This window comes from Sinohyriopsis cumingii, chromosome 15 (assembly GCF_028554795.1).
Source record: "Sinohyriopsis cumingii isolate HCF-2022 chromosome 15, ASM2855479v2, whole genome shotgun sequence".
NCBI classification, from domain to species: Eukaryota; Metazoa; Mollusca; class Bivalvia; order Unionida; family Unionidae; genus Sinohyriopsis; species Sinohyriopsis cumingii.
In genome coordinates this window covers 96,155,676-96,171,555 of record NC_142975.1, presented here as the reverse complement: position 1 = coordinate 96,171,555, position 15,880 = coordinate 96,155,676, and positions in this window count along the sequence as shown.

Here is a 15,880-nt window from a genome sequence, read left to right as displayed (position 1 = left end):
GCTCCAACTTATTTTATTTGCGGTAATTGATGTCATATAAACTTATAAATAAGATGTTTACACATTTTTAAGTAAACGAAATACAGCGTACTCCATTAGATCTGCAGAATTGCTATTGTATCCGACGAAAAATTTCTGTACAACCAGACGATGTGTGTTAGCATTTATGCACATTTATACATGTTAAGACTGGTTCTAAGTAAGAAAGACAACATTGGGGTTAAGTATGTAATTCGAAGATATGGACTGAAAAAAAATATATGCAGCATTTGGTTGTAAGACGAAAGATAACGACTGCAACTAAGTGTAACATTTACAGAAACATACAAAAAGAATTTATATCAATTCCAAAGAAGATCTATATATACTATATAAATTGATAAAGAAATTCAGTCTTTAAGAAGGTATCGTCTAAAACGTGTGTACCTTACATTGCACAAATTATGGCAATGTATGATCTGAAACAATTTTAGAAGCAAAATATTGAACATATGTCTCGAGCAAAAAGGAATAAAGAAAACAGTTTATCATTGTAATCTTGTTACAGTAATATGGAAACAGGTAGAAACTATTGTACCCAATTAATATGTCAGTACAATAGAGCATATTGCATCATAAGTATTATTCTTGCTATCACAAAAAAATGCAAACACAAGTTTATAGTTAATATTTCTGTCCGTCCACAACAAATATGAACACTGTAATACTTGATGTGTTAGCCCCAAAGCAAGTGAGAACTATAAGTACACCTATACCAAATGTGTGTTGAGGAATATACGGGGTGATGTTGGGAAGTAGTCTCTAATTTAAACATATTTAAAAGTAGTCAGTACGCATTTGGTATGATTGATTCTATATTAAACAGAAGATACTATTCTTGGAACTGACAGCAAAACGATAATGGTAAAGGACTTACTGGCTGAACGAATTGCAACCATCATGAACACCTTAGTACTCACATGGCCACATACAATTACTATACTATAGGTTTCAAACAATACCTAACAGAACAAGTAAAACTTAAAGTTCATTCGTTAACACTCAGTTCAACGAACGCTATTTCATGACGCATCAATAAGCTTGTTTGGAAGATGAATGCACAACTGCAAATAAAGAAACAACTCAAAGACCAAATGTGCCACCATATGTACGGATGAAGTAATCGAGGTCATTCAAAAACGCAGTGGAAAGGCGCTGGCCCCATGTGTCGATTATATCAAAGAGCTTTAATCAATTATCAACATCCAAAGTCTCAAATGTGGACCAAAACTGATATTATTTAGGTTAAACATCTGCAAATGGAAAATGTGACGGCTATGGCAGGTGGCTTAGTTTCTATTCACTTAGTTTATATTCACTAACCACAGACAAAGAGGTTTTAGGTACTGAAGTGGACATATCTTTTACTAACATTTGGGCAAAACTTCGAAGAACTTGCTTCATTCAACTGTCGATATATTAAGTGTTTTAATCCTGTTGGTATGATTGGAGTGTGTGTCACGTCCATCGACGATCGGGGTTCGGGTTTCATCATCGATACCACTTCAAACTAATGTGCGGATGACATCACCTGGTAAAAGATGGCATGCAATTAGTGCATACCACATAACGAGAAGAACTGACAAAGAGACAAAGCAAGGTGTCAACATGTGAGTCACACTTCCATTGGCATCCATTGTAATCACTCTGCCCCAATCCGTGCAGGATGTAATATGTATACGCCATTCACTAATGTGAATATAATGCATGTATTCCACTTTCACTAATGTGAATAAAATGCATGTATATGACTCTCACTAATGTGAATATAATACATGTATATGATTGTCACTACTGTGAATATAATGCATGTACACAACTCTCATTAATGTGAACATAATGCATGTATACGACTCTTACTAATGTGAATATAATGCATGTATTCGACTTTCACTAATGTGAATATAATGCATGTATACGACACTCACTAATGTGGATATAATGCATGTATACGACACTCACTAATGTGAATATAATGCATGTATACGACACTCACTAATGTGAATATAATGCATGTATTCGACTTTCACTAATGTGAATAAAATGCATGTATATGACTTTCACTAATGTGAATATAAGGCATGTATTCGACTTTCACTAATGTGAATATAATGCATGTATACGACACTCACTAATGTGGATATAATGCATGTATACGACACTCACTAATGTGAATATAATGCATGTATATGACTCTCACTAATGTGAATATAATGCATGTATTCGACTTTCACTAATGTGAATAAAATGCATGTATACGACTTTCACTAATGTGAATATAATGCATGTATTCGACTTTCACTAATGTGAATATAATGCACGTATACGACACTCACTAATGTGAATATAATGCATGTATACGACACTCACTAATGTGGATATAATGCATGTATACGACACTCACTAATGTGAATAAAATGCATGCATATGACTTTCACTAATGTGAATATAATGCAAGTATTCGACTTTCACTAATGTGAATATAATGCATGTATTCGACTTTCACTAATGTGAATATAATGCATGTATACGACACTCACTAATGTGGATATAATGCATGTATACGACACTCACTAATGTGAATAAAATGCATGCATATGACTTTCACTAATGTGAATATAATGCATGTATTCGACTTTCACTAATGTGAATACAATGCATATATACGACACTCACTAATGTGGATATAATGCATGTATACGACACTCACTAATGTGAATAAAATGCATGCATATGACTTTCACTAATGTGAATATAATGCATGTATTCGACTTTCACTAATGTGAATAAAATGCATGTATACGACTTTCACTAACGTGAATATAATGCATGTATTCGACTTTCACTAATGTGAATATAATGCATGTATACGACACTCACTAATGTGAATATAATGCATGTATACGACACTCACTAATGTGGATATAATGCATGTATACGACACTCACTAATGTGAATAAAATGCATGCATATGACTTTCACTAATGTGAATATAATGCATGTATTCGACTTTCACTAATGTGAATAAAATGCATGTATACGACTTTCACTAATGTGAATATAATGCATGTATTCGACTTTCACTAATGTGAATATAATGCATGTATACGACACTCACTAATGTGGATATAATGCATGTATACGACACTCACTAATGTGAATATAATGCATGTATACGACACTCACTAATGTGGATATAATGCATGTATTCGACTTTCACTAATGTGAATACAATGCATATATACGACACTCACTAATGTGGATATAATGCATGTATACGACACTCACTAATGTGAATAAAATGCATGCATATGACTTTCACTAATGTGAATATAATGCATGTATTCGACTTTCACTAATGTGAATATAATGCATGTATATGACTCTCACTAATGTGAATATAATGCTTGTATACAACTTTCACCCAATGTGATTATAATGCATATAACCGACATTCCCCAATGTGAATATAATACTTGTATATGATTTTCACTAATGTGAATATAACGCATGTATATGACTTTCACTAACGTGAATTTAATGCTTGTATATGATTTTCACTGATGTGAATATAATGCATGAATTCAACTTTCACTAATGCGAATATAATGCATGTATATGACTTTCCCCAACGTGAATATAATGCATATATGTGACTTTCACTAATGTGAATATAAACCATGTATATGACTTTCACTAATGTGAATTTAATGAACTTATATGACTTTTTGCTAATGTGACACGTATACGACTCTCACTAATGGCAATATAACGCAAGTATATGACTGTTACTAATTTGAATATAATGCATGTATATGACTTTCACTAATGTGAATATAATGGATGAATACAACTTTCACTAATGTGAATATAATGTATCTATACGACTCTCACTAATGTGAATATGATACATGTATATGACTTTCACTAATGTGAACATAATGCATGTATGTGACTTTCACTAATGTCAACATAATGCATGTATGTGACTTTCACTAATGTGAATATAATGGATGTATGTGACTTTCACTAATGTGAATATAATGCTTGTATATGATTTTCACTATTGTTAATATAATGCATGTACATGACGTCCACTAATGTAAATATAATTGCTATTGCATATGTTAGTGTCTTAAAAGCATGTTACGCTATTTAGTCTGAAATAACTGAATTTCAAGAAATAAGTAACGTGAGATATATACAGTGAAGATATTTTGTAAACATGTTGCTCTTTTCTTGGTACATTAACGAATATCCGATCAGGCGTATTTTAAACGTTTTTAACATTTTGAAGTAGATATTGATAATAGAAGAATCAATTAGGAATGAATTTCAATAGTCCAGTTTTGAAAGTAATAAAGGAGCGCACAAGTGCTTTAGTGGCATCAACAGAAAGAAAATTGCGAATGGAGCTCCAGATATGCAGCCTTGGAGCTGTTTAGTTCTTGCTGGTATAATGGTTGGGTATTGTCAAAGGCGACGCCTGTGTTTCGTATCGACTGAATGAATTGAACTTTGATATTGCTGATATTGTTTGAAATAAAGGATATGAATGGGGATGTCTTTGCCTAATGATAATCCTGATCACTAGACAAGGATATTCCCTTTCGTATCCTTCATTGTTCGCCATCATTCATATGCAGCTTGTTTCATGTCGTCTATGACTTCATATAGGAAATGCACCTTATTAAACACTGGAGGTAGAACAATGACCATTAAAAGTGGTTGAGTGATTAAAACGAAGAGAACAGGGCCGAGAACACAGCCTTGTGGAATACCAGAAACAATAATGGAGTGGGCTTGAAGGTTTTCAATTTTTGGATACAATTTGTGACCTGTTGACTAAGTAGGACCTGTACCATATTATGCTTGTATCGTGAATACCAAATATATGTTAGAAATGGTGAAATGATATATTATTATATTGACCCACAAAGGGTTGAGAGCTGTAATCGTTCTACAATGCAAAGCAGATAGAAGGTCAATAACTGCTCTCAGAAGGGCAGTTGCAATACTGTAACGAAGACAATTTGCAGACTGTACATTGCTACATAGACAGTTAGAACTCCCATGAGATTAAAGATTCAATAGAACAACATTTTCTACAATTTTTAAATAAATGTGAGGCTAGAAACATGGCGGCAATTCTTTAAATCGTTTTGGTCAAGAGTGGTTTCCTTCATCATAGGCTTTTGAAAAATGACGAAAATTCAACTGATGATAGTGAAATATAGATAAGGTAGGTTAATGAGAACATTATTAAATTAAACAAACAAGCGTCAGTGATGTCAGAATCGGATCGAACTTTCATGAGTTTGGGGCTCTCTCATCACAACTGTTTGTACCGAATCCATAGCGTCATGTTCAAATGCTGTTAGATATTGCCGTGCATATTTCTGTGTCTCAACTGCATGATGAGAATTAGTCATTTCAAATTGAGCCGTCAAGCATATTTCTAATGTATTGAAGAATATTTCTAATGTACTGAACTTTTGTCACGAAAGGAATTTGCAAACATGTCTGGACTGTCGACTGAAAAGATAGCCGTCGCAAGTTGTCTACATTTATACGTTGACATTACTTTATTCGCAATCTTGAAGACAATTTTGCAGCTGGAACTTTCATTTATCTCAACGCTGTAGTATATTGATTTTTCTGCATGAACTATGTTTGACACAGTCTTCTTAGCAGCTTCACATATCTGCTTATGAATAATGAGGCTGGTGGAAAGATAAAATCTGTTGACTCTACAGCATTCTCTTTTAACGGAACGAAGCTGGTACCGAACAATAATATACCATTGAGAAAACGTTTGACTTGATACTCTTCAGTTGTCTACTGGGGTAGTTTTGTCAAGCAATGTACGCGAGCATATTAAGGTGCATGAGGTAAAGAAGTTGTTAGATTTGCTTCAATGTCATGCATTAGTTGGGTTCTATTGCTTTTATGGAGATTACTCTTATAAGTAAGCATAGATGGAGGGTTAGGGACTGATACTTAAATATGCCATATAACGCAAGGGTGAACTGATGCAAGTTTGTGGGACATCAATGAAGACTGGGGAATATTATCATCATGTCTAAAAAGGACCTAGGCTAAAATATGCTTTGTGTATTGATGAGTTGGCAAACGAACTGCTTAACTTTGGAAATGTAATTATCTAGGAGTTTTCATGTATCCAGGTGAGGATGAAAGCTGAAAACTCCAGGAGTAAACAACGTGCCATCTATCCACTTTCCATACTCCAGGAGGCTAGAAAACCGCTGAAAAACGAAAGATTCAGTCTGCCTTTTGCATCGACCAAGAGGAGGGTTTTACAGGCCGAAAAAAAAGGACTTACCTTTTTCCCATTGTGAATGAGGGTTGGATCAGCACAAACACCATGTTCCAAATGAAAGTAGCAGTGTAGGTAAGACGGTGAATTATGGAGTTACTTGTGATGACAGCAATTCCATTTACGCGGGAGTTGCGTGGGAACGCCTTGTTGGAGTTGAAGAGTGATAGATCCACACACTTTGGCTCATCGCCATATTTATTTGGCCATGTTTTGCTAGGAAAATTATTTGATGAAGTTAACTATCCATGTGCGCCTTCTTAGTGGACCTTTCTAATAGGGCGTTGAATAATGCAACATTATGTAGTATGTAACGGCAGGCAGTTGTTATTTAATACAATTAATAAGGTTCCAACATAGCAACTGGTCGACTGGTGCGGATAAACTTGATGACAGTATATTAAAAAAACAAAACGGAGATATCGTAGTGATGTAAAACTACTGAGAAATGTTTAGTGGTTCTCTTTTCGAAATGAAGTAAATAGTCATGGTTGGGAGCTAGGTCCACATTCCTTACGATGCTTTGGTTATCGTCATCTAGCGGAAGATCAACCACTGTGTTGTTTCCCCGATCGAGTAAGCAATAAGAAAAAAAATCAATTAATGGATAAAATGACAGAGATCTGAGCAAAGATATGGAACAGAACAAGCTGGAGCACTCGTAGGCAAAATAGAACAATTTAATGAACTGAATAAACAAAATGAAAGTGAAAATGATATTTGAATAATTCGCTTTATTTTGGAGGAGCTAAAATATGAAATTTAACCAAGGATTCTGTTATTCCAATGAAACAAATTTCATCATATAAGCGAGTGACTGATAGAACTCAAATTGTTATCATGTCAGAATGACCTGATTTCTTCCAGGCCTTTCCAAATCACTGTCGGTGACAGGTCAGATGTGCCGTATTTATTTTCCTTTTTTGGGTCATCAACGGTAACACTGGACAACAAATTTTTACAAAAGTCATGTTACTGAAATAAAATTAGTCAATTCTTATCAATTTTTATGTGCTGAACACGAATATGACGGTCAAATTGCAAAATTGGCTCTAGTTTTTTTGTAATCTGCAAGAAATTAATGTTTACATAACGAAATGCATTCCAATAGTAAAAGGTCAACTGTAATAGCCTACCTATAAAAAATCAAGTCATTGACTACATCTTAGATTTCTTCGCCTGTCTCTTGTACAGCTGTTCGGGAGCATCTCTGAGGAGTGTCCAGCAGTAGTCAGCCAGCATTGTAGTGGACCATTTTCCCTGGTATCTTTGTTCCATTGTTGCGATATCTTGATGAAAACGTTCGCCGTGTTCATCACTAACAATACCACAGTTGCTAGGAAAGAAATCCAAATGGGAATGAAGGAAGTGAATCTTTAGAGACATATTGCAGCCAAGTTTCTTATACTTCATCAACATGTCTTCTACTAGTTCCTTATAGTTTTCTGCCCTAACATTTCCGAGGAAGTTTGTAGAAACTAGGCGAAAAGCATTCCATGCTTGTTTCGCGTCACCTTCCAGCAAGTTGTTGAACCAGTCATCTTTGAAAAGCTCTCGAATCTGAGGACCCACAAAAACTCCCTCTTTAATCTTTGCTTCGCTGAGTCGAGGGAATTTTTCATGCAGGTATCGGAATGCTGGCAAAGTCCGGTCAATGGCTTTCACGAAGTTCTTCATCAAACCTAGTTTGATGTGAAGGGGTGGTAGCAAGATTTTCTGAGCCTCAACCAGAGCTGGGTGTTGGATATTATTCTCTCCAATGGCTACATTCTGCCTGTGAGTCCATTCCTTCCTCATGTAGTGCATTTCCCTTGCTCGGCTATCCCACTCGCATAAGAAACACATGTATTTTGTATATCCTTGCTGCAGTCCCATTAAAAGGGCAACTACCTTCAAATCACCACAGAGGTGCCAGCTGTACTTGTTATACTCAATGGAATTCAGTAGCTGCCTTAAGTTATCGTATGTCTCTTTCATGTGGACAGCATACGCTACTGGAATAGATGGAAGAATGTTTCCATTGTGCAAAAGCACAGCCTTGAGACTCAGTTTCGAAGAGTCCACAAATAGTCTCCATTCTTGTGGGTCATGAGTGATTTTTAAAGCATTCATGAGGCCCTCAATATCGGAACAGAATATCAGATTACTTTCCTTTCTGAAGAAAGGCTCCAATTGCTGGTGGCGCTTTCGATATGCAGTAATTGTGACATCTTCTTCTAGAAGATTCCATTGTTGGAGTCTTGATCCTAGCAATTCTGCCTTGTTCTTTGATAAGTCCAAATCACGAATCAGGTCATTTAGTTCTTCCTGTGTTATTCTGTGTGGGGTTGATGATGCACCACAGTGAAAATCTGGATCACTGCATGCTGATGGACCAGGAGAAGAACAGGTCGACTCACCTTTGTCTTCGTCAGATGAATCAAGAGAATATTCTGCTGGAGGTTCTGGAATAGGAAGCCCCTCACCATGTGGAACTGGTCTCAATGCAGACGGAATGTTTGGGTAGACTATTCTCGACTTCTTTCGCTTCGTTATTCCGCCGGAAAGAGGAGGAACCAAGCAGAAGTAACAGTCATTTAGGTGGTTGCTTGGCTCTCTCCACACCATTGGGACTGCAAACGGCATTGATGACCCTTTGCAATTCAACCACTGTGAAAGCTGTGTTGTACATGTAGCACAGCATACATGCGGAGCCCAAGGCTTGTCTTGGTCACCAACCTTGCATCCGAAGTAAAGATGATATGTCTTCTTCACTTGAGAATTGATACTTTTCTTCTGGTTGGCAAATGTCACTTCCCCACAAATATAGCAAAAATTGTCCGCGGTATTAACACACTTTCGAGGCATTACTGTTCTTTATTGTACGTAAATGGATAAAATAATAAGTTTTATGTAACAGTAGCTTGAACTGTCTCGCACAACGTCTAAAATATTTTAAATGCTGAACCTATCTGATTGGGCTTTATATAGTACACTGCTTACGTCAGCTTCAGCAGCCGCCTGGCATTAGTATAATAGGCCTACACATGTATAGTACACTGCTGACGTCAACTTACTTCAGCAGCCGCATGGCATTAGTATTGCATTGCATCAGAAAATGATGCAATCAACTGTGGATGATGTGAGCATGATGGTATTATGCAATGTTACATCATTATTCCGGATGTTGCTGCAGTCCTACTGGAGAAATTTACACAGTGAAACATAGAAAATGAGGTATATGAATATCTTCAAAACGAGAGCCAATACAAATTTTTCACGGTTATATTCGTGTTCGGCACACCAAAATACTACAGATTAGGGCCTTTTCAAGTCAGTAATGATTTCACTGTTGACCAGTGTAACTATCCTGTCTGCTGTCTTTTTCAACTACGTAGTGCACATATATGGAGCTATTTTGCTTTAAACAAATATAATACGCAACCCAAATATCTGTCAGGTGCTTTGCTCCGTCTATCGAAGAATAAATCTACTTCTTTACGTCAGATATCGTCTTATCGTAATACAATACAACTAAACTAATATGGTCAGTTCGCAGCCTGACACACACACACACACACACACACACACACATACACATACACATCATCATCATCATCATCATCATCATCAATTAAAGTCTTTTCTACTCGCATTCCTAACTGTAACCATGAAATTATTAGACGTCTTGAATAAACTATTACATTTCGCTGTGGGCTATAAACCACTATCTGAACGATGTCAGTTGACATGCGTTCCTAATACTAACACTATTGATTCTCGTTTGAAAAGATTCACAACTACCGGTAAATAACACAGATGATTTAATGTACTTCACTCCTTAACCTAACTATGTTACTTAATAAATATATATTGATTGACTTTAAAGACAGATAAATTCACATATTGGAATGATTTCTATAAAAACTAATGCATGCATTTCTTAGATTACATGATTCCTATTACATCCAAGAAAATGCATGCAAACCATTAACTTAGAAACTCACCGAAAATTGAAATATGAATTTAAGCAGAACACATTCAAGGAATTATTACAGACTGTATCAATGAACACATCGTAGATGATTGAGACAATACTGTTGTAACGTCCCCCTCTTATCAGAGGGGTGGTTAATTGGGTTTTGGCTGCGTTATCCAGAGGATGATCTCCCTCGATATTATAGCCCGGCGGTAGCGAAAGAAGAATGGAATTTCAACAGAGAACTGAGCGAGAATACTGGGAAGAAATAAAACAATACGATCCCCCTTTGAAAAGAAAATAACAAATTTAATCAGAACAGATTAACGGTAATTCAAAGTCAAGTTAGAGTATATAAGTATAATTTAACAGGTGTGAATAATATGGATTTATCACATCATCATAACGAGAGTTGAAAGAGCGCAATAGCCACGATTGCTTGCATCACCTTCATTCACTTTGACCGCATATCAACGTCTCCTAGTTCAAACTTCTAACTTGTGGTCTCCTAGTTCAAACTTCTAACTTGTGGTTCTGCCCGTTCATGGACTTGCTGGTCCTTTAACTCTGACCTCGTCCTTCTTTCTTTCTTTTCCCGTACTCTTATCTTCGGACTGTCTCGTCCTTCTCTCCGAAAGCTGTTCCTTAAAGGACAACTTTACCCCCATAATACTGCAGACCCACTATTTTAGAGGTACATACAATTCACTTAAAGTTATTCAGAACCTGTGGCTATCCACTACCGAGTAAATTCCGACTTAGTACGGTAGGACATTGACCTCGCTTTTCATCGGCAAGTCTTGAATTACCACGTGACTACTAAGTATTACCGTATTAATTTATATATGCTACTACTTGTTCGATCACTGTTGCATAAAATTCAAAAGAAATGTAACTCACGGCATTCCTTAACTACAAGATTATCCAAGCATTACAAAATCAGATATAATTAGGTAATTATCGTTAACTCACGATGATCTGTATTGTCCTAACAAGAAGTTATTTCATATAACACTATGAAATCTTACACATATGAACATTTGGATCGCATGCAATCAATTCTACCAATGAACTAATAACTGTATAATTAAAAAGGTAAACTGCATAACAATTATATCATCAACACTTTCAATGAAATTAAAAAAAAATATATTGCATAATAACACTGGCATCAACATATTTTCACGAAATTGAATAAAGCAATTTGCATAACAACTCCAACATCAACACCTTTCCTTGAATTGAATAAATGATACATAATACGGAACCCTAGAAATAGCAAACTCGTTTGCACAAAACAAGCAATGAAATAATATTACGTGAAACTAACATTGCTTACCTCGCAGCTGTTTTCTTTCAGGAGTTCCGCGTCCAAGCACAAAACATGCCTTTCCTTTTATACAACGACCAATGGTCCCTTTTCTTGTTTCAAGAGGAAAGCACTAATCTTAGGCTTTAACGGGGTCGAGATAAAGTTCACTCTCGTAGAAAATTTCCAGACTAAATAATTTACACTAGGGTCATCACTTTAAAGTCAGATTGCTCTAAAGTGTACGCCCTAATTTATTCTACCCAATCATAGGCAAGGGTCCCTAATCTTTCCCAAAGAAATAATTTCTTTAATCAGATTTAGACAGCTCAGAATCTGTGTACGACAATGGGTGACAATTTTCCTTTTGAAAATATGATAAGTGGACATAGGTTCCTACCAAGCAGTCAGGGTTGGTAGCTCAAATATGTACTTCTAAAGACTGTTTAAGATACCCCGGTCAATTTCGCTGGTTCGGAAATATTGTTCCTTTGATGTTTACACTGACATGGGGGTAGATGAACGACGAAAGTTCGAAGTGATCTTTCACAAAGACTTCTCTGGCCTAACTGTGATAACTTTAATTGCTAAATCCATTCAACTTTAAATTTTCTGTACTTCAAAACTCGACACTTCACAATTGTCCTTTAATTTAAATATTTGATTGTTAGCTTTAATTATTTTATATTTCATTACATGCTATTGTAATGTAACATTATAAGCTGGACTTGACCTTGTCCAAAATTAAATTCATTTCTGTTGACTTCATTGACTTTTTAATTTTTTTAAATTTCATTTATGTCAACAGCAAATGCATAGCTACATTATTGTCTTTGTTCATGCGCTTAATATCAGAATTGTTATTAAACAGAAGAAGTAAATATGTTTGTTTCGGTCAAGGTTTTGGACATTCCTAAGTGATATATAAAGGTTATGGTTTTGAATTTGTAAACATCAGGATCTTTCTAGAAGGCAATTTTCCATTCGGTAATGCTTCTTTCAGAAAATGTCAATTGTTACCTGAGGCCAAATAGAGAACTATATAATATTATAATTGTGAGGACTTGGTCATTCGTGCTTTAACATATGTCACTTTAAAGTTGTATTATATGTTATGAGCAGGAGTTTTGGGCTGGAATCTATTTTTTGTGTTCAGATCATTGAATTCAAGTGTGTTTCTCTCTCGAATACACAAAATTGTTCTGATAATATTCTTGGATAGAGACATTCACTGGAATTTACAATATATTCAAACCTGGAATTATATTTCTGTCATTCACCAGAAGACTTTCTTTTGACACAACAACATTTCAATAGTACCACAGACACGTCATCGACTTCAGTTTTGGGAATTTTCTGGACTTTTACTGAATTTTATTAGGACTTTAAATTACTTGGATTTGGGATTTAATTCTCAATACCGTAAGTAGTTTATTTTTCTTCTCATTTACATTTTGTGTTCTAGGGAACCAGTTATTTGTTAAATTTTACTAAGCTTGTTGTCTTTCACTCTTTTCTGTTACTTATTTTGACAGCGTAGACTCGTAACAGAAAGGTGGGGGCTTGTTTGGAATAACAGGTTTGCTAAAATATTTTTTTTAAAACTTTGTTTTTGATCACATTGATCTTCTTTTAACTACTCGTTCCCTTTTTTTCTATCCAGGGTGACAAACGACAATCACAGGAAAAAGATTCTGAAATCTCCTCTTTGTTTCAAAGGGTCTTTAGTGAAACTGAAGCCACATAAGTACTTGTTTTTTATTTCATTACAAATGGGGTTCTTATGAGAAAATGGAGATCACTCGAGGTACCTCCGGTGACAATTGGCCAGTGAACTATCTAATTGTAATTCCAAACAGACAGGAAATTCTTAGTCTGACCCATCAAGCTACTTTGGCTGGTGATTTAAGGATTAATAAGACTCATCACAAGATCTTGACTCACTTATATTGGCCAAAAATTAAAAGTGATGTTTTGAAATACTGCGGATCTCATCACACTTGTCCAAAAACTCGATCAAAATATATATAAGGCTCATCTGTAACATATTCCTGTATTTAACGAACCATTTAACCAAACTTCGTTTACAACATTTGTTTTCACTCTTTCTATAATAAATTGATCGATTGTTGTTAGTTGAAGATCTTGATTTATAAAAACATCCTATGACATAGTAGTTTGCAAGATATTTTAGCTTTTCTGTTACCGGTACTGTTGTTTAAAGTCTTGTCGATGAAAAATGCTTTCTCAGACCAGTTCGTGGTAAAACCTTGTTCAAATGTTATTTCGTTAATGAAATTCTGACACGATCACTAATGTTAAATGTATGAATGCGATATATGTTCTCGTTTGCAAGAACCGGATTTGTAATAGCATTGTTCGACGACATTCTAATTGTTCTGTGTTTAGTGTTATTATAATATGCTCTCATCACTGGCAGATGACCAATATATCCATGTGTGTATTTTGCTGTAAGTTATCTGTAAATATTTTCTTTTATCGTACTATCAACTTGTTCGATGACATTTATCTTTCGTTCGTTACCGGCAACACATTGTTTAGATTGTTTTATTTCAGACACCGCTCGAACTGCTTATTAAAAACGCGGATATATGGTCTGTCCAGATTTTATTTGGTTTTCTATCCGTCTTAGCAATAATATCTTCAAGCGCATTTGTTTTCTTCGATCAAATTGTATCCGACACAGGAACAATAAACGTGTACTTGCTAAAAACATCAATAATACTCAATAAGTATATTTTGTTATCGATGTACTATGCTATGTTTTGCTTATCTGCGAAATATATCTCCCATATATCATCGGCTGCATTTGGGACGAACTGCCGACAGAGAAACATTTTTAAGGTTTGTGAAGCTCATGAGCCACTGATATCTGATGCAATTTTACCAGGTACACCAACGAAAATTATACCTTGAACAAGCTTGCAATCAACTCGCATATTATCCGGTTTAATCTTTCGTAGTCCATCAAGCTAAACCCAAGTATAACCTAGATTTGTTGTCGACGTTGTCGCGATCACAAATATCATTGCAATAACTTGATTGTAAGGTTCGAGTCCTGGTAACGGATTGTCATTTTCATTGAGTTGCTGGTCAGGTGATTCCATTGACCGGTATATTTGTGTACTGGCAGTGTCCAATCTCTCTTTGGTTTTGGTAATTTATCAACATTTTGTATGTATATCCAATCCTGATCCGGTGACAGCTCCGTGATTGCAACTCTGCAATATGCGACTATACAGTCCCAGTATTCACCTTCAATTGATTTAAATGAAACATCTGAGTCATATGATTTACTTTGTTCACCTTGTGTACCTTGTTGTTGGACATTGAGGTAGACCTTTTAAGAGATAAGAATCAGACGAGTACAAAATAATTTGTCTTCCTTTTCTTAAATATTTTTCATCTAAAACTTCAACTAAAACTGTACCAAACGATTTTTATAACGGTCTAACCCTTTATTTGGTTTATTGTTTTTTATTGTTCGATATATATTATTTGCTATATTACCATTCATATGTTCTTTCGCAAGAATGTTGCTCATGAAAGGTGTCACTTTCGGAAAAATTAACAAGTTTTCCCTCATCGCTGGTCATATCATTAAAATGTTCTAATTCCTCAATGTAAGGTTCAGGTTCTGATATATCATCATATTCATCGTCGCTCAATGTTAACGTTTTTGTCAACTCGATATTAATCTTATTTTTCTTTAGAAAATCCAAGTAGTCTTTTCGATATTCTGGTATAAACTTGCTGATAGGTTTTTTTTACATGTCTTGTACTTAAAATAAATTTTTCAGATCCCATAGCCATTACATCCTGGAACTTGCTTAAATTGTATTCAAGCTGAATTTCATTCCTTGCGATAAACTTATCTTGTATTGAACTATCATCATACGGTTGTTGTTGCTGGGTTTTTTTTACGTATTCATGTTCGGAAGCAGCCTTTGCAATAATATCCTCGCCAATTTTCTTTTGTCATTCCTCAATTAGTCCTCGCATACCTTTTTATTTTAATTTTTCTAGATCTTCCTCTGATATTTTATCGATGCCGCGTTATTTTCCAAGTAGAGATTCTGTGATTGTCTTAAATAGTCTAGCAGTTTCATCTGAGGTTTGTTGTTGTCCAACACGTTCTTGTTCGACTTTTTTCTTAAGCGCAGTTCTTTTGGCAACATATTTATTTAGTAGATTTATCCACGCCTTGTCCAGTATT